Source organism: Spermophilus citellus (genome assembly GCF_964194105.1).
Source record: "Spermophilus citellus genome assembly, chromosome: 4".
NCBI classification, from domain to species: domain Eukaryota; kingdom Metazoa; phylum Chordata; class Mammalia; order Rodentia; family Sciuridae; genus Spermophilus; species Spermophilus citellus.
The window spans coordinates 200,952,090-200,972,989 of NC_138185.1; positions in this window are offsets into that span (position 1 = coordinate 200,952,090).

Genomic DNA, 20,900 nt, shown 5'->3' on the forward strand with positions numbered 1-20,900 from the left:
ACAGCAATATCATGCTATTTCTGTTGTCTGACTCTGGATTCAACATTTCAAAATGATACTGTAATCTTAAAGCTTCGAAAAGACACAATGACCATTTTTGTATTTTATTTTTAGTAATTAGGCTGGATCCTAGCTTGTTGCCAAAGCCTAGGAAACCAAGTCCCCTTTCAGAAGATATGTGTGGTTAAGGAGTTCTTGTATTTGCAGAGATGTACTAGGAGTTCTGTAATATGTTTCCTTAGGTGTTTATGATGAGTTATTTAAATGTCATTTCAATTGTTGCAGTCTACACCAATTTTTCTTTTCCTCCTTAAAGATCAGTTAAAACTACCTCTGGCCAAAAATACTCAGTTTTACTAGAAATTATCAAGAAGCCCTTTATGATATGAATTATGTAGATTAATGTTTTCATTCTCTGAAAGTTGTGACCCTTGTAGCCTGTTCAGTCAAATATTTTTAATTGGAAAAGTGAAAGCAAATATTAGAAAACTTTAAAATGGCCGTGGTAGGTTTAACTTAAAATCAACCTGCTTTACTGTGTATAGATTCTATATCTTGTTCCTCCTGGTAGTCCATGGAAGAAATTTTATGACCAAGCAAACTGATGCCACCCCAAAATCATGGTGATTGAGATTGGATTGCTCCATTTTTAATCTCAGTCAACACCTCTCCTGTTGATAGGAGTTTTTATACAGCCATTCCAAATCCTTGTTACCTCCACCTGCTCTGAGGCAGCACTAGGCAGTACTTCTTGCTCACTCGTCCTCCCATGCACATGTCTTTGCCTGTTCTTACAAGTCTTACAAGTGCCCATCCTGCCCAGGAGAACCTTTCTCTACCCCTTGCACTCTCACTCTGGCTACAGCCTGTCCACTCACACACAGCTTTACATTCTAATGTGTTAAAAAAGACTCTCTTCAAACAAAAATTCCTCAGCTCTGAACCCCTGCTACCATTGAAGACCACGGAAGTATACCACCCTTACCTGTGAGTCCACTCATTCTGCAGTCCACTGAAGCAGTGGGTTTTTTTTAACCCCAGGTGCACATGGGGATCACCTGGAGAGCATTAATAAAAGTTGAATTCCCCAACTGGACCAATTATATCAGAGAAAGAGAGAACAGACTATGCTTTTAAAAACTGCAGCAAGGGCTGAGAACTACTATAAAACCTGCCTGTTACCCTTGTCACCATTGAAGTTGTTCTTGCTGGGTTCAGCAGTAACTTTTCACTTCGAATATTTAGCCCTTGGGTTGATCTTTATGATGCTGGTGTTGTTAGACTACTTTCTTTATCCGGAGCAAGGTCAGAAAAGGAAGAATTTTAGAAGGAAGTGGTTTGCACTTTCTCCATTTGCACAAACAGGCAGATTGGTTGGTAGGTGAGTCCAGCACAGACTGGATGTCTTGTCTCTGACTCCACCTGTTATTTTAATTGATGCCCATAGGCTAATGAATTCCTTTGCCCTACCACCTTAGTGCATCAACTTAAAGCATGGGTTTAGAATGAGGCACTTAGATACATTAATAATTATTGTAAGCTTTGAGGAAAGCATATTCAGGGTCTCCTATGCTTCTTTACAAGTGCCCATCCTGCCCAGGAGTTTCTCCAAATCATAAGGTAGGATTTGCTAATCAGATTAGAATCTAAGAGATCACCCTGTAGACTAGAGGGTAGAGCTGCTATTCATGAAAAGTCAGACTTGAACAGTACCCTCCCCCATCACATGCTCTTTTCACTCGTGACTTACTGGGGTTTTAGACACTGGCCCTCCCGCTTGGCCATCTCTGCATGCTGCCCTGGACATGTAGGGGTTCCATTTAGAAGGGACCTTATATGTACCTGGCTCCTTCAAATTACTAATTTCTAATTCAATATCTAGGGTAGGTGGGTATGCCTAGTAGTCATGTCCTAGCCGTAGAAAGTGAGAAGCCTTCTGCAGTGTTTAACTTCCACTGGAGATGGGAAACTAGCAAACACAGGAAGGTACCTCACATGCGGGACAGCCAAAATAAAACAGGTCCACTGGAGTCATTGCCCTAGTCCCTCATTCAGCTGAACACTCACACTAATCCAGTCCTCAGGAACCTCTTAGGGAAGGGAGTAGCTGCCCCAGAGGGGAATATTCTAGGGTCCCTTAGATATACGCCTTTGAAACCACTAGAACCTATCCGCTGTCCTTTATAATTATAATGGAGAATATTTACCAAGTGATTATTATATGCCATCTATAAGCATTTCATTTATTTCTCAACAACTAAGGTTGGTATTTATCCATTTTAAAGTAAGGAAATAGTTACAGATTAACTTGCTGAAAGTCGTAGTTATGAAGTGTCTACCTGGATTCAAGCTCATCTGTTTGATATTAGAGTGACTGATCCCAACCAGTACCTATGCTGCCTCTTCACAATACAAATGAACTGTTGGAGGCCATACGTGGAAGAAATACACTGTGGGTCACTGGGCCAGGGCCAGGTGTCTGGTGAAACCCCGTAAACCTTTGGCTTGTTGCTCCTGGTAGGCTATTTATCCGCTAATTGTGAGGGGATTCATTCTCTCTGTCTACACCATTGAAAGGAAATAGACAATTTCTGGGACATTGTCTTATTACAACCCATTTTTTTGTTTTTGTTTCAAAGGTGGCCAGAGCAAAGGAAAAGACAATAAAATCAAGTCTGGCAATAAAAAAGTACTGCCCTGTGCTGGGTGTAGTGGTGCACACTTGTAACCTTAGTATCGTGTGAGGCTGAGGCAGGAGGATTGTGAGTTCAAAGCCAACCTCAGCAACTTAGGGAGACACTGTCTGAAAAAAAGAAAAGAGAAGTATTGTCCTTTGTGTACTAAGGTTCAACAGATTTCTCAGCCAGAATGACATGTATTTCAAGTTGTTAATGGTAGTGATGGACTGTTAAACATCTTGCTAGACATCTCTTTGCTAGCAAAACAGCTGTCTTAAAGTCTTGGTTTTTAGGAATGCTCTTTATTCAGTAGATGTGTAAAGAATACATTTTATGCCAAACCATACATAATAGGAGCTGAGTACTCTGGAATTCCTGCTTTCATAAAGTTCATAGTCTGATGAGGAAGAGAGTAGAAAAACAAGTATTATGTTGGGGGTTTGTGCGGGAGGAGAATATCAGTATTTTGGCAGTGCAGTTGAGGGCACTTTAATTAAAACTGGGCAGAAGAGGAGTCAAAAAAATATAACTCTGAGTCTCGAGCAACAAACGGGAGTTAAATGGAAAAAAAAGTTGAAGTCTTCCGAGGGTGGAAGCATGCTTTGTTCAGAGCACGGCACATATTTTGGTGTGGCCAGTATATAAAACAGGGAGAGGTAGAGGGAGCGATGGGCCCTTGTGCTTGAGGTAGATGGTAGTGGCGGGCTGGCTTGTTGATTTGGAGAGCTGTGGTATTCAGCTAAGTTCAGCTGTGGTTATGGAAACCCTGCTACTGCTTGGCCATTGTGCAAAGCTGGAACTGAGAACTGAACAGGTTTGCATTCCCTTGATCACCTTCCCTGGGACATAGAACCAGCCCACCTATTGGTAGGAACTACTGATATGTTTAAGATTGAAATGAATTGGGAATAAGATTTATCCCATGACTTGTCTGATTGCCTTACATATTCTAGCATGATACTAGTCTGAGATTATTCCCTTGGAACCACGTACTTATTTTGGTAGAATTTAATGTACATTGTGATGGTCCTTGTTCCTATACTGTTCTTCAGTAACAAAGTTGTTACTATCTGTAAAGCATTTTTAGTTTGTTTCTCAGTAGTGACAATAAATTTGTGTTGATCCATTTACACCTTTTCAGTCATTGATATTTTAAGCCTGCATAAAGTACTCCATCCATAGAGTAAAACCAATTCAGCTGGCCCACACTAATCTCTGATCCCTTAATTTCCACCTCATTAGTACCATGCTGTAAGCAAAGTTTTCTAAGTCCTCTAGAACTAAAAGTGAAATAAGCGTGAGGTTTTTAGTCATTATTTTTGCTGAACAGCTTCTGACCAGCATTTAAATTAGCAGCTTTTGTATATAGAAATAGGAAAATGACTTTTATGCCCCATTATTAAGATAGTAGGGAGAATAAATAATCATTGCTTATTGTAGGGAATTAAGAAATAGAGAATTTTAGGGGATTCTGTGAAAAAGCATTTAAAATAGTTTGCTAGAAGGAAAATTCAGACTATTAATTATGAGAAAAAAAAAACAACACATGTATACACAACCAAGCCACACAAGTTATTTTTTAAAACTAGAATAAGGCCAAACAAATCTGTCACATTAAAGTAAAATTACCAATAAATAGAAGACAAAAATATCAAACATTAATTCCATGTTGTAAGATTCAGAATGGTTCAGAAAGGTTGAGCAAAATAAACCAATAAGAAAACCAGTGATAGACTTTAATATCAGAAAAGGTTGAACTAAAGAAGAATTAAAAGAAAAAAAGAGCATTATATAATGTGAAAGAAGGCACTTAACACTGAAAATATAATAGATACCTGCATATATAACAGAGTAGCCATTCATATATTACCAACCATAGGAGATAAGGAAGAAACATACAATGTTAGAGATTTTAATGCAATCATCAATTCATGACAGATCAAGTGATAAAAACTAGAACATGGGAACATTTAAATAAAGTATTTTATATATTTAGACTGTGCCCTAAAACAGTGACTACACCTTATTTTCAAGTGTTCATGAACTTTTCCCCCTAATTTATTGTATATTGTATATACATAAATTCCAGAATGGAGAAGTAGTACCAATGGCATTTAGTGATATGAATGCAATAGAATATAACTGGAAAACAATGTCCATCTGCAATCTAAAGTGTTTTTAAGCTCTTGAACTTGGATTGAAGAGGAACTGCAGAGCATTAAAGAGCATTATTTTATACCTAAAAATACACTTGTTCCTATCAGATTCAAATGAAGCAGTGCCTAGAGGAAAATTCATAGCCCTAATATTGTGTACCAAAAAATTAAAAATTTAAACACTGCTCAAGATATTAGGAAAAAGATGCAAAATGAATCTTTTAAAAGACAAAAAGTAAAGAAATTAATTTTTTAAATGGGAAGATAGATTTAATAGAGCTCATTTTTAAAAATATGTGATAAAATGATAACAGAACACAGGTGAAATAAGGTAGAACCATGAGACACTAAAATGGATTGAGTCATAAATTATACTTTGCCCAACTATATGCAAATAATTTTGAAAACTTGGGCTAGAGGATAATTTTTTAAGGAAAATATAATTTTCCAAAAATGACTTGGAAAGAGAGAAGTCTAATGTACTGATTATTATGAAAGAAATAAAAGTATTATTTGTATTAATATGACATACCTCAAATGACCCTCTCAAAAAATATATATATGGAAAAATTTTAAAAACTTTTTGTTGTATTAGTTTTCAGCATGAAATAGAATTTATTTGAAAGATGTGTATTTTAGAGTCCAAGCAAAAGTTCAGTCAGAATTGAAGTAAGAACAGTTTAGGGAACATGAGCAGTGATGATTTATGGTCCTTCTCGTGTCCACATTAGTGTGACACAGAGCCTCCTCTCGACATTTCTTAAGCCCTTCTCCCAGCTTCTCCTAATGTTAACTACCCCTGTTGCAGTTACCAAACTAGGAAATTAACATTGACACAATCCTATGAACTACATACTTTATTAGAATTCACCAGTTTTCTCACTAATGTTCTTTTTTCTGGCTCAGGATTCAGTGCAAGATCCATATGTACTTGTGTTTTCTGGGATTGATATTCTGCTCCATGGTCTACTTGTCTACTTTTGACAGGACCACACTGTTGAATTTTAGAGACTTTAATAATATGTTTTAATGACCAATAGAGTTCGTCCCATTCATAATTTTTCTTTTTTAGTGTGTTCCTGCCTATTCTTACATGTTTATTTTTCCATATGAAATTTAGTATCAACTTGTCTGACTCCATTAAAATAAAGTGTGTTGGCTTTTTATTGATATTGTTTTGTAGTTAACTAATTAAGGTGAACCGACCCCTTTGCCATGACCCCAAACACATCTCCAAGAACAGAGGATGTGTTTTCATTTGTTCAAGTCTATCTTTGTTCCTTTTTGGTAGTATTTTAAAATATCACTTTTATAGGTGTTGCGTACTTCTAGTTAACTTTATCCCTGAATATTTAAATCTCTTTATTTCTGGTAAGTGGGAGGTTTTCTCTGCCTTTTTAGTTTCTAACTGGTTATATAGGAAAAAAATTTATATATATATATATATATATATATATGTATATATATATATATGTATGTATATATATATATATGTATGTATATATATATATATAAAACAATATTGATTTTTGTATCTAATTTTATACCCTGCCTCTTTACTAAATTGTTTTACTGTTTGGATTAGTTGTATCATTGATCCCCAGTGTTAAATTTTTTTTTTCCTAAGTGCACATAAGAAATGAAAGCATGGGAATGTGTCTTAGTGGAGAGTACTTGCCTAGCCTGTATAGGACTTTGGTTTGATCCCTAGTGCCACAAAAAACAAATACACACACAAAAAGAAGAACTTCCACAGATAGTCGTGTAGCATATAAATAACTGTTAAAAACCACAAACCAAAGAAGGAAATAATTATAGATACCACTGATTAAAATATTAATAAAATAATACCATGATCAACCTTACCCAATGAATTTGAAAACTTAGTGAAAGGGACAAATTCCCAGGCAAAAATATAGTTTACCAAAATTCAATCAGAAAGGAAAAGCTTGATCAGTCCTATAACATTAAACAAATCTAATCAGTAGTTTAAAAAATCTGGGACTGTGTAGAAAGATTTTAAATGATCCTTAAAATATTATCAGTTCTTTTTCTGGAGCTGAACATTTATTGATGATAAGGTTCATTTGGTAGAACAAATGTGCAAGACTAGTACGAAACAGCCCTGAAAAGGCCTGGGAAATATAATGTACTAAAGTGTGAAACCTGTAACTGAGTGTGGTGTAGGCATAGAATAGATAGATGAATGGACCAAAAGAAGCAATTCAGAAATAGGCCCAATTGCATGTGAATATTCAGGACAAAATAAAAGTCCAAAGTCAATGGGGGAGAAGATAGACCATAAGAGAGAATGGTGTTGAGGTAATGGGATAGACTTCTATAGCTCTATAGAGATCTACAGCCACCTAGACAAAGTTAGATCTGATTCTCACGCTATGACAGGATAATCTTCAATTGATTAGAGATTTGTACAGTTTTAACCACAGAATTACTAGAGAAGAAGCAGATGAATTCCTTAGTAACAGGGGTCAGTCAACTATGGCCTGTGGGCCAAACTGTGCCCAAGGGACATTGTGAGCTGCTATGGTCTAAGAATGACTTTTGCACATTTAAATGATTCAGTAAAAGGAGGACATGAGACAGACATTGTATGGTTGCAAGCCCTAAAATATTTACTATCTGACCTATAAAAAAGAGATGGTTCTGTAGCTGGGGAGTGGATCCCCCCCCCCTCACACATACACTTATTGTGAGCTATTGTGTAATAATAATGCCACCCAGCTCAGCTGATGGAGCTAGGCCCCAGGGTCTCCTTCCCCTTGGGCCACTTAGGAAATGGGCTCTGTTGCTTTGGTGTGGAAGGTATTGTAAATTCATATAGCAAAGGGTACAGATACAGGGGAGGGCGAAGGATTAGGGCCAAAATATAATCCCCTACACCAAATACTACTTAAAATGCAGATACAATCAGATACATTTGACTTCATTCAAAAAAACAAAAAAAAAAAAAAACTTTTACATGCACATATACTGTAAGCAAGACAAAATAAAGTGATAACTTATAAACATGTTTGCAATTTATGTCACAAATTATTGGCACATTATTCATATATAAAGATTATTTTTGTGGTCCTGGGGATTGAACCCAGCGGCCCTCTTAGCTACATCCCAGCCCTTTTAATTTTTTATTTTGAGTCAGGGTTTCACTAAGTTTCCCAGGCTGACCTGGAACTTAGGATCTTCCTGCCTCTGCCTCCTGAATCACTGGGATTATAGACATGCATCACTGTACCCAGTTTAAAAATAACTTCCAAAAATAGAGGATATTCTATAGGGAAAAAATGGGGAAGAGATATGAACAGACTACTCATGGGAAAAAATGCAAATAATTCTTAAATCGATGCTCAACTTTCCATATAGTTAGTACAAAACCTAATGAGTGGATATTCTTATTATCCCCATTTTAAAAGAAACAGAGTCATAAGAGGTAAAGTGTTTTGCCTGAATACAAATAAATGGTGGTGCTAGGATCTGAACCAAGTCAGAAGGCTCTAGATATAAGCAATTCACCATGACTAAGTGACGTTTATTTCAGGAATGCAAGGATCATTTAATATTAGGAATAGCTGGGTGTTTCCTTAATATAATAAAATATATTTATCTCAATCAGAAGTCAGCGTTGTGCTTAATTGAGAATACCAGAAGCAATTTCATTAAAGCCAGGAACAAGACAAAGATGTCCACTAATCATCACCATTATTTAAAATTGTTCTGCAGGTCTTAAAACAATTAGACAAGAGAAAGAAATTAAAGATAAAGAAATTAGAAGGTAAGAGAGAATAAAATTATAATTTTCAGATGACATGATTAGATTGTTTACCTAGAAACTAAAGAGGACTAACCCAAAACTTACAATGTAAGAATTTAATAATTTTCAGAAATAAATAATTTTTGTATATACAACGTCCAATTCCATGCTGTATGGGAAGAAAATTTCTTTGTAAAATAGCAGAAGAAAGCTTAAAGAACAAAATTCTTAGAAATGAACTTACAGTATTTATAGACAACTTTAAAATGCAAATGAGGAACACAAAATAAGACCCAAACAAATGGAAAGACATACCAGATTCTTACATAGGAATGATCAGTATCATGAGTATTAAATACCTTTAGTTAATCTATAAATTTAATGAGGTCTCCAGTAAGTATATCAGTAGGAGTTATTTTAAGTTATATAAGCTGATTCTTACAGAAAAATAAATAAGTGTGAATAACCAAGATGGAGATGGTTAATAGACTAACTCTTCTAGACATTTAAATTGATAACACCTATAGCAACTAACACAGTGTGGTAATAACTTGTGACTAGACAGATGAGGAGAATAGAACAGTTCAGAAATAGATCTAAATACATATGAGAATTGGGGATATGATAAAGATAGCTTTTCAATGGGGTGGGGGGAGATTATTCAGTAAATTGGGTAAGGACCACTGTGTAGTGCTCTGCAAAATGGTTAATTTGGATCCGTATATCACTCCTTACACCAAACAAACTGCATATAGACCAGACATTTAGACATTAAATGAAATTCAAAAAGCACTAGGAAAAAATGAAATTCTTTTATAACCTAAGATTTGGAAGCCCTGTGTGATGCAAAACCCAGAAGCCATAAAAGAAAAGATAGCTGGATTAGATTTCATAAAAAAGTGTCTTCATGATAATAGTAAAATAAGCAAATGCAAATGAGAACCATGGAAAAATATTTGTAATTCCATCAAGATGAGCAGCTAATTTATCTAACATAGAAGAGCCCCAACAAATCAAAAAGAAATAGATAAGCAATCATATGTAAAATTGAGCCAAGAAAATTAATAGAGACATTTCATAGAAGAGAGAATACAAATAACCCTTAAGCATATTAAAATGTTTAATAATAAGAGAAAACTTTTACCTATTGATAATAATAAAATTTGATAATGCACTATAATAGCAAGCATGTGGCTAAAACATGTGAGGCCCTGGTTTTGATCCCCAGCACTGTGGATGAGAAAAAAGACATAACAAAACCTGAACAATTAAAAATGGCTAAAAAATCAGTTTGTCTCAAGAAGTAGAAAAAGAATAGCAGCAAATCCAGCAATTGATTCTTTGAGATGACTAATAAAATTGGCAAGCCTCTAACAGAACTGAACAAAAACAATAATGGCAGACAGTGAAGAAAGCAAGCCACAGACTGGTAGAAAATATTTGCAAAAGATACTTCTTATAAAAGTCTATTATTCAAAACAGAATTTTTAGCAGGGCACAGTGACACATCCCTATAATCCCAGCTATTTTAAGAGGCTGAGGCAGAAGGATCATGAATTCAAGTCTAACCTGGGCAACACAGTTAGACCTTGTCTTATAATAATAAATAATTATTAACAATAACAAATAAAAACAAAATATGAAAGAGAACTCTTGAAACTCAACAATAAGAAAATAACCAGATACAAAAATGAGAAAAGATCTAAACAGTCACCTCATTAAAAAAGACATACAGATGGCAAATCAGTACATGATAAGATGCTTATGATATATCATTAGGAAATTGCAAATAAAAACATAATGAAATACCATTGCAGTGGTAAGTACCAAAAACACTGACAAAATCAAATGCTAGTGAGGATGTGGAGCAATAGGAATGTTCATTCATTGTGGAGAGTAAAAATGGCATAGTCAATATGTTCCACAGTTGTCAGTTTCTTATAAAATGAAGTGGACTCTTACCATTTGGTGTGGAAACTGGTACTTATCCAAATGAGCTAAAAACTCATATCTACATGAAAACCTTCATTTGGGTATGTATAGCTACTTAATTCATAATTGCCAGACTCGGAAGCAATTAAGATGTCTTTTAGTAGGTATGTCCACACAATGCAATATTATTTGGTGCTATGAAGAAGTATGCTATATCAAGACATGGAGGAAATTTAAATCCATATTTTTGAGAGAAGCTACTTAGAAAAGTCTAAATATACTGTATGACTCCATTCTCATGACATTCTAGAAAAGACAAAGCAATGGAGACTGTTTTTGCCAGGGGTAAGGAGGTGTAAAAGATGAAAAAGTGGAGCACAGAGGAATTTTAGGGTAGTGACAGTACCTCCATATGATTCTATAATGTAGATAATTGTCATTATCACATTTTCAAAATCCATAAAATGTATGACAACAAGCGTGAGCCTTAGTATAAACTATGGACTCTAGGTGGTAATGAAGTTTCAGTACAGGTTCGTCAACCATAAAGAATATATACCAGTCTGGTGGGGAATGTCAACAGAGGAGGAGTCTGTGTGTATGGGGAAAGGGAGTATGTGTGAACTCTACTTTCAGCTCAGTTTATCTGTGAGCTGCTCTAAAAAATAAGGTCTGTTAATAAGAAAGAAAGAAGTCACAATTACCATAAGAAGATGGTACAGAGAATGTTATACCAGTAAATTTAAACATCCAAAATAAATGGTATTCCTCAAAAAGCATAATTTAACAATGTAAGAATAAATAGAAAATTTAAATGGTTTACATCTATTTAAGGAGTTGAATTTATAACTAAAACTTTCACACAAACCTCCAAGTCCATATTCTTCACTAGTTAATTCTTTTCAACACTTAAATAAATGACACTAATCTTATATAAACTCTTATCGCCATCTATCCTAGCTGGTGACCTAATGCTGGGTTCACAAAATCTGACTATACCAATAACTTAAGAAAACAAAAAAGAAAGCACACAAACACACAGAAGTACCTTTTCAATAATCCAGGGATGGCTCTTGCGACCTTAAGGGTCCATGGAAAGAGAGCGAGCCACTGGAATTCTTTATTCTTATATAGAATAAAGGCAGAAGGAGTAGGATTACAAGGGAACTTGTAACTCAACCCCACAGGTATGCCTGTGCCTGGAGCCATGCCTTGTTATCCAAGCTGGGATAACACCCAAGTCACTATGGAATATAGTAATTGGTCAGAGTCCCCTGCATCAGGACTTAAAGGTATGTTCATCCAGGGCAGCTCCTGACAAACTCTTCCAAATAATAGGAAAAGAAAAATAATCTTCAATTCATTTTGAGACCACCATGATTTTAATATCAAAGTGTGACAAGTCTGTTATAAGAAAGGAAAATTCTAGGTCAGCACCTCTCATGATCATTCTCATAAATATCTTTAAAAAATAACCACAAGTAAGGTCTAATGATAAGATTAATTTTAAGAATGTAACATTGACTTAATATTACGCAATCAATATTTTCTTTTTTTTAAGAGAGAGAATTTTTTAATATTTAGTTTTTGGTGGACACAACATCTTTATTTTTATGTGGTGCTGAGGATCGAACCCAGTGCCCTGCTCATGCCAGGTGAGCGAGCTACCGCTTGAGCCATATCCCCAGCTCACACAATATTTTCAACAGATCAGTTGAGACTACCAGATATCCACATGCAAATAATGAAGTTAGCTTCCTCCTGACATAAGCAAAATTTATTCAAAGTGGTTTAAAGACTTATATGTAAGTGCTAATACCATAAAACTCTTAGAAGAAAACATAGGCATAAGTCTTTATGGAATTGAATGAAGCAGTGGATTTTTAGATATGATACCAAAAGCAGAAGCTACCAAAGTTTTATCAAACTTCATAAAAACTTAAAGCTTGTGCTCAAAAAGACACTAGCAAGAAAATTAGGGGTCAGGGTGTAATTCAGTAGTAGAACACTTGCCTAGCTGTTCCAAAGCCCTCAATTCAATGCCCAGTACTGGGAAAACACACACACACACACACACACACACACACACACACACACACGGAGAAAATATTGGCAAATTGTATAAGGGTCCGGAATCCAGAACACATGCAGAATATGACTCAGCAACACAAAGGTAAACAACCCAATTTTAAAATAGGAAAAGGGCTTGAATAAACATTTTTTCCAAAGATGATATACAAATGGCCAATAAGCGTATGAAAGATGCTCAGTATTATTAATCATTAGGAAAATGCATCAAAACCAGAAGATACCTTTTTATACCCACTCCAAGGTATATATTCAAGAGAATTGAAAACATATGTCCCCATAGGAAGTTGTGCACAAGTGTTTATACCAAAATTATTTAATGTCTGTCAACTACTGAATGGATAAGTGAAGTGTGGTGTATCTACACAATAGAACATTATTCAGCTGCAAAAAGGAATGAAGTACTGATTCATACTACAGCATGGATATAGAGGATATATGCTAAGTTTGAGAACAGCCAGACTCAAAATGGCACATGTTATGATTCCTCCTATATGAAATGTCCAGAACAGGCAAATTCATAGAGACAGAAGGTAAACTTGGAGTTTCCAGGGGCAGGGGCAAGGTGAAAGAGCAGTGAATACTAAGAGGGCTGGGGTTTGGGTTCTGGAACTGGATATGGTGACACATGCCTCTAATCCTAGTAATTCAGGGGGCTGAGGCAGGAGGATCATATGTTCAAGGCCAGCATTACAACTTAGTGAGATCCTGTCTCAAAATAAATATAAAAAGGACTGGGGATGTAGCTCAGTGGTAGAGTGTCTCTTGGTTCAAACCCCAGTACAAAAATTAAATATTCATGATGGAATTAAATAGTCCAGATGATCGGACAACTTTGTGAATATATGGAAAATTACTGAATTTTACTATCTGAAAAGATAAATTTTATGATATATTAATTAAATCTCAGTTTTACATTAATGTATTTTACTTAGCATTATAAGAAGAAAAATAAAGTTATCTCAAAAAATGATGGAAGAAAACGTAATTTAGCAAACCAAATACTTAATTTATAATAAACACTAGGAATACATGGAAACTTCCTTAAACTGGCAAGATAGATAATCAATAAAAATCTTACAGAACCATCATAGTTGATAGTGAGATATCAGAAGCTTTCTCCCCGAGATAGGAATGCCTCCTATTACTACTTATATTCAACATTCTAACCATTACAATAAGACTAGGAAAAAAAGTTATAGACTGTAAAGAAAGAAATAGAACTGTCCTGATTCACAAATGATATGATTGTTTAGGTAAAAAATCCAAAAGTATCTACAGTTAATCTATTATATTTATTAGAAATAAGTAAATTTAGGCTGGGGCTGGGGCTCAGCAGTAATGCACTTGCCTGGCATGTGTGAGACACTGGGTTCGATTCTCAGCACCACATATAAATAAATAAAGGTCTATCAACAACTAGAAAAATACTTTTTAAAAAGAAAGAAATTTAAAAGGCCAATGGATACAGTCATCATACAAAATCACTTATATTCCTCTGTATCTGCAATAAATAATTCTAAAATGAAAAATTTGAATACCATTTACAATAGTATCAAAGATATAAAATACTGGCAATAGACCTAATAAAATATGTGAAAAAAACTTTTATTAAAAAATTATAGAAAGGAAATAAAGAAGACCTAAATAATATATCTGTTGATTTATGAATTAATTGAAATGTTCACTATTCTGAAGATGTCAGTTTTTTTCCAAATTGGTCTATTGCATCACTGAAATCCCAGTAAATATTAAAGCAGATATTTTGGGGGAAATTAACAAGCTGATTCTAAAGTTTAATTAAAATGTTAAAGACCAGGAATAGACAAGATAGTGTTGCAGGAACAAAGCTGGAAGACTTACTGCCAGGTATTAAGATTTCTTATGTTATAGCAATTGATATCATGTTGTATGGGTGCAAGGATAGACAGATACACCAAAGGAACAGAAAAGAGTCCAGAAACTGTCCCACATGCATGGAGTCACTTGACTAAGGACAAAAGTGATGATGTGGTGCCGTGAAGAATGCTTAACCTTTCCAATAGGCTCTGTTGACTCAGGCGGACGGTCATTTGTTATATGAATCTCGATCCCTATTTTCACAACTTAAACATGACCAAGTCTGCTACATTGCATAAATAAGGGCAAGCAATAAAGCTTGCAGGAAAAGATCTTCATTACTTTTGAGGTAGGGAAAGACTTCTTAAAATACAAAAAGCACTATCCAAAAAAAAAAAAAAAAAGACATTCTTTGGATTGTATTAACATTAAATTTTCTTTCATTTATCAAAAACCCCTATAAGATTTAAAAGACAAACCTTAGAGTAGGAGATTCCATCTGCAATACATTTGCCTGACAAAGGACTTTCATCCAGAATCTATTTTTCAAACTATTACAAATTAAGCAAATAAGTCGACAGAATAATGGGCAAATGAGCTGCAGAATACATTACAAAAAAGAATATTCAAATGGACAATAAATATATGAAAAAGTGCCTAAACATCATTAGCCATCAATAAAATGCAAATTAAAATGACAGTGTGATACTACTACACACTCAACAGGATGGCTGAAATTAAAAAAAAAAAAAATCACACCACTGGACTAGAAAGAAGGCCGAGCAATAGACGCTTCCATATTCGGCTGGCCAGGGTGTTCATTGGTACAACAATCTTGGAAAGGTATTTGGCAATGTCCATTAAACATATGCAAACCCAGTGCACTAGAACCCATTCTTAAGTATACACCCAATAGAGATCTCTACCTACACATGTGCACCGGGACGCACAGAGCAAATGGACACACTGGGAATGGCATCAGAGCCCATCAGCAGGGTGACGAATTCATAAACCATGGTATGTTCGTACTATAGAAAGTATACAGGAAGGAAGGTAAACAAATTATATGCAGCAACATGGCAAACCTCAGAAATACAGTGCTCAGCAAAGTAGCCACAGAGGAGAACACAGGTTATTTAAGATCCAAACCGTAACACTTACATAAGGTTAAGAACAAGTGTCATGGTTTGGATCTTAAATGTTCTGCCAAAGGCCCACGTGCTAAAGGCACGGGTGCCAGCCTGGGCCCTGCTGGGAGGTGCTGGGACCCTTCAGAATGTAATGCCTTGGCTCAGTCATTTTGCCATCATTGTAAGAAAGCACATGAGATGATCCATTTATAAGTAAGGAAGATTTATTTTGGTTCACGGCTTCAGAGATTTCAGCCCATGCTTGGTTGCCTTGTGCTTTGGGGCCATGGCAGGGCAGCGGGTTTTCGGGGGGGAGTGCATGGTAGAGCAAAACTCGCTCATGGTGACCGAGAAGGAAAAAGAGGGAGAAAGGGGCCAGAGTCCCAACATCCCCTCCAATGACATGTCCCAGTGACCTACTTCCTCATTGTAGTAACCTGCAATGCCACAGGCTAGCAACCAAGCATTTAGCATGAGCCTGTGGGAGGTAGTTCAGATCTAAGCCATAAGAGGCACAGTGGGAGGAATTGAGGTCGCTGGGGGCAAGCCCTTCAAGGGGACATTGCAACCCTGGCTCTTTCCTGCCTTGCTGTTTTCTTTCCTGTTACCATGAGACAAACAGGTCTCCTTCACCTTGTGTTCCCACCATTATATACTGTACAGGGCCAAGTGAACATGGACTGAAACCTCTGAAATCAGGAGTCAAAATAAACTTTTCCTCCTTATAAGTTGCTTATCTCAGGAATTTTGTCACAGTTAAAGAAAGCTGACTAACACAATTAGCAAAACTGAACTTTGCTGTGATAAATCAGGGTCATCCTGTGCATAGGTGTGAACAGTAACTGGGCAGATACAGAAGGACCCTAGAAATTGAGGTAATGCTCTGTGCCTTGGTCTGTGGGATGTGTTTAAGAAGGTTCTGAATATGTCACCACAGTTCAAGGGTTGGAAACTCAATGCCCAATGCACCAATATGGGGAGGTGGACCTAAAAGATGTATTTGGATCATGAAGCCTTCACCCTCATGTCTTGGTTAATGTCACTATCAAAAGGGACTGTGGGGCTGAGTCCAACCCCTTCTGCCTTCTACCATGTGAGGTTGCAGCAAGAAGGTCCTCACAGCTGCCAGAATGCTCAGCTTAGAATTTCCAGCCTCTAGAACTGAGAATCAGTCAATTTCTGTTATTATAACAACACAAATGGACCAAGTTCTCTTTGTGAAAATTCATGAAGCTATACGCTTTTGATTGTGCTTTTTCCCCAGGAAGTATGTTGTTTTTAATGAAAACTGACAAATTGTATGTGTGTGTATGTGTGTGTGTGTGTTTGTGGGGGGAGGGTACCAGAGATTGAACTCAGGGCACTGAACCACTGAGCCACATCCCCAGCTCTATTTTGTATAATTTTATTTAGAGGCAGGGTCTCACTGAGTTGCTTAGTGCCTCGCTTTTGCTAAGGCTGGCTTTGAACTCATGATCCTCCTGCCTCAGCCTCCAGAGCCACAGGGATTATAGGCGTGTGACACGGCACTGGCACGGGCTGGATAAGTGTTTGTGAATGCAGGGAATGTGCAAGAGCTTGGATAGGCGTCTACAGGCCCGCTACCCCCCACCCCAAGCCCAGGCCCTGGGCTGGAAGTGCTGCACAGAGGCTTCCTCCTGGGCTCTCTCAGGGGTCCTCTGGCCATTTGTTTCATGGATCCTTGAGGGCCCCTGCTGTTTCTTTCCCAACAGGTCATGAAGCCATTTGTCATCCCACATGTTGTTTGAAAAGGAACTTGTACAGCGAAGCACATGGGGCTCCTGACCTCTGGTCTGGCCAGCATCTGTTTTCATCCAGGAACTTCCCCTTCCCACCCAGCAAAACCCCTGGTGTGGGACACATGGCTGCCCATGGAGGCCTTTAGCACCCTTCTTCCCCTAATCTCAGAGGACCTGGGCTCCCGTCTGGCCAGTGGGGAGTGGATAAAGGAGTCAGGCAGCAGGGGAGTGACTATGAGTGGCTGATGGGTTAGATCCAAAGCATGAGGTGGATCCCTGAGGGTGGGGTGCATAGAAACACTGTCTCCAGACCATTCTAAGATGTTCATATTCCACAGCCCCAGTGGCAGCATCCTTGCAGATTATTTGTGAATTGAGTAGCATCAAATGGATCATGTTCTGCTATGACCAATGCTTCAAGATATTAAAAGATCCTATACATTTAGAATTGCTTTGGACAAAGTTCTACTTGTAAGAACTCTCATAGAATTATTATCCACAATGGGTAGTGTATTAGTCCATTTTTTATTACTGTAACAAAGTACCAGAGGCAGGCTAATTTTATAAAGAAAAGAGGTTTGCTTTGGCTCACAGTCACAGAGGTGCAAGTTAATGAGGCTACATCTGGTTGTGGCTTTCTTGCTGGCAGAATCCTGAGCAGCACAGGGCATCACTTGGCAAGACAGGAGGTATGTGTATGTGTCTTTTCTGGTCTCTTACCTTTTTCTTGTACAGTTATTAGTCTTTATTCAATCATAGGGACTCAACCCTAATGATGTTGTCTCATCCTAATCACCTCTTAAAGGCCCACCTTTAAATATAATAGGATCAACTTTCCACCCTCTTAATTCACCACAATGGGGGTTCAATTTCAATACGTGACCCCTTGGGGGACACACTCAAACCCTATCAAATCATGGCAGCCAGGTGTGTAAAACACGAATTAATTCTCTCTACAAGCAATAAACGGAAAGCTGACCTGGTACAGCTTCTCCCAGACAGAGGGTTCAGTCCATGATGCCTGGCCCCGGAGAGCAAGAAAAATGGGAAAACCTCTCCCTCTCCTCCCCGGAGGCCACCTCTTCACTAAGGGGCTAGCAATGGACAATCCTGGCAGTTTCTAGAAGCAACAGAGTGCTGTGGTCGGTGCGGCTGCAGGCCTGAGCGGCTAAAAGCTGATTAGGAAGCCCTGTCGGAAATGATGGCTGAGGCAGGCTCTGGGAACCTGGATGTTACTGTTTTGCATCCCCATTGAAAAGATCATTAGGTAGTTTTGCTTCCTCTTCACCCTGAGATCCCGGAGGCAACAGAACTTCCCCTTTCTGTCACATCCAAGATTCTCAAGAGTTTTGTTTTGAATGTTGAGTTCCTTCTGGGGAAGGGGGAACATCGACTCTTTTGGTGTTTGATGTGTGTGTGTGTGTGTGTGTGCGCGCGCGCGCGTGCGCGCACGCGTGTGTGTGCGCGTGGTGTGTACACAAAGAGAGAGGTTGCCTCTTCCCTCTCACCTCCCTGCACCCCAGCCTTTGCCTCTTGCTCTGCTCTTGTAACTGTCAGCGTCGTGCCAAGGGGCATACAGTTTCTAGGCTGTCGGTTTTCCAAGGTCATCCTCTGAGAGGAGCTGGCTGCTGGATGCATCTGTAATAAGTCAGACGCGGGTTTCTCAGCTGCCTCCGTGGGCTCTTCCCCTCTGATCTGAAACTGCAGAGGAAGCCCGAGTGGGATGTTTAGTTGCTATAAAATCCTAAAAGAAAATGAAAGCAGTGTTTAATCGTCCCCGGTAGCCATTTCCTCTCTGCCTCTCCTCCCGGCTCTGGTGGGGCGAGAGGCTGCGTGGCTCTCTGGTGGAGTTGGTGGAGAGGAAGCGGTGGCCTGTGGGCTGCCGCTTGGAGGGAGAGGTTATCCTAGGATGAAATATCAAACCAGATCACATTGATTTTCCCTCCGGGGGGCCCGGATATCACATCCTTCCATTTCCCCCTCGTCCCTGCCTGCCATCGACGGGGAAGCATTAACGGGGAATAATCAATGATGCTCTGTCCTGAAAATAAAAGGCTTGTCATGTCTCTCCATTTGGTGGAATGGATGTGGGACCAGGGGTCATGTGGCCGCTTCCATCTGTCTCCTGACAGAGGCACTGACTCAGACAAGCTTTCTGCCCAGAGGGCTGCAGCCCACAGCCAGGTGACCGCGAGCTCTCCATGAGCATCAGGAAAAACAAGACTTCAATTTCTTTGAACTCTTGTGTCAGGAGCTTGGCTAACTATCAAACATGGCAGCTGAGGAGAGGCTTTCGAGAACTTCCATTTCTGAGTTCCATCATGAATTGATGTTTCCTAACAGGCTGGAGGCTGCACTTGGAGTCCAAAGGAGGCCATGTGTTCATGGCTTCATGTTGGAATCACAGAAATTCAGAGCTGACGGGGCCTGAAATCTGTGGTGCAGCCCCGTCCCCTACCTGACCTGTGAACTTGCTGCTGGTTCCTTGACCATGAAGCACCGCTACTGCCTCCGATGGCTGCTCATCGTTGTCAGAAAGCTCAACTTGCAGAAAGCATTGTTGACATTTGACCAAAAATTTACTTTCTGGTGCTTCTAGGTGGTCACCTCTCCGTAGAGTCCCATCTCTTACCCTTGGTCCCTAGCTCCTTGCTATCCCACTGCATCCCTTTAAGCCTTCTGGTATCATCCATTAAAACTTCTATTCATTTGAAAGCATGCCAGGGGCCTGTCTCCTCTTAGCTCCTTGGTAGCATCCCTGATCCTGTCTGGCCTTCCACCTGCAGCCCAGGCACATGGGGAGCATGTGCTTCTGCTTCCCAAGCTTGTACTTGCATAGCTGAAGGCCGGCTTTGCTGGTCTTGGGAGATTGTTTTGAGTACCTGTATGGTTCAGTTTTATTTGGCCCTACAGTAAGAACCTAAAATTGTTTAACGTACAATTAGGTTTTATGTTGTTAGATCGGTTTGTTGATCTACCTTTAGGAGCTTTTTAAAAATCTAGTTCTGCCATTGAAAGCATGGTGGGGGGCTTCCATGTTAAAAGCACTCTCATTAGGAGGGAGGGGAGTGCTTTCCCTCCGAGGTGCCCCGCAGGTTAACATGGACTCTAGAAGCAGAGGTGTTCCCAGTGAGCTGTCCTGTTTGGGACACTGCTCAAGAGTCAATAAGATGAGCTGGGTGTGGTGGTGCATGCCTATAATTCTAGTGGCTCAGGAGGCTGAGGCAGAAGGATCACAAGTTCAAAGCCAGCTTCAGGAACTTAGTGAGGCCCTATGCAAATCATTGAAACCCTGCCTCTAAATAAAATATTTTAAAAGGGCTGGGGATGTGGCTCAGTGGTTAAGTGCCCCTGGGTTCAATTCCTGGTACCAAAAAAAAAAAAAAAAAAAGTCAATAAGGTGGTTCATTCACCTCAATTCCAGCAATAACCTGATTTTGTTTGGGGGGAGTCTCCTCCGCTCTGCTCTTGCTTCATGAGGTTTAAATGAAGTCCCTCCACTTCTTTCTCCAAATGCAAGGGATGAGCATAATTACTAAAGCTAAGTC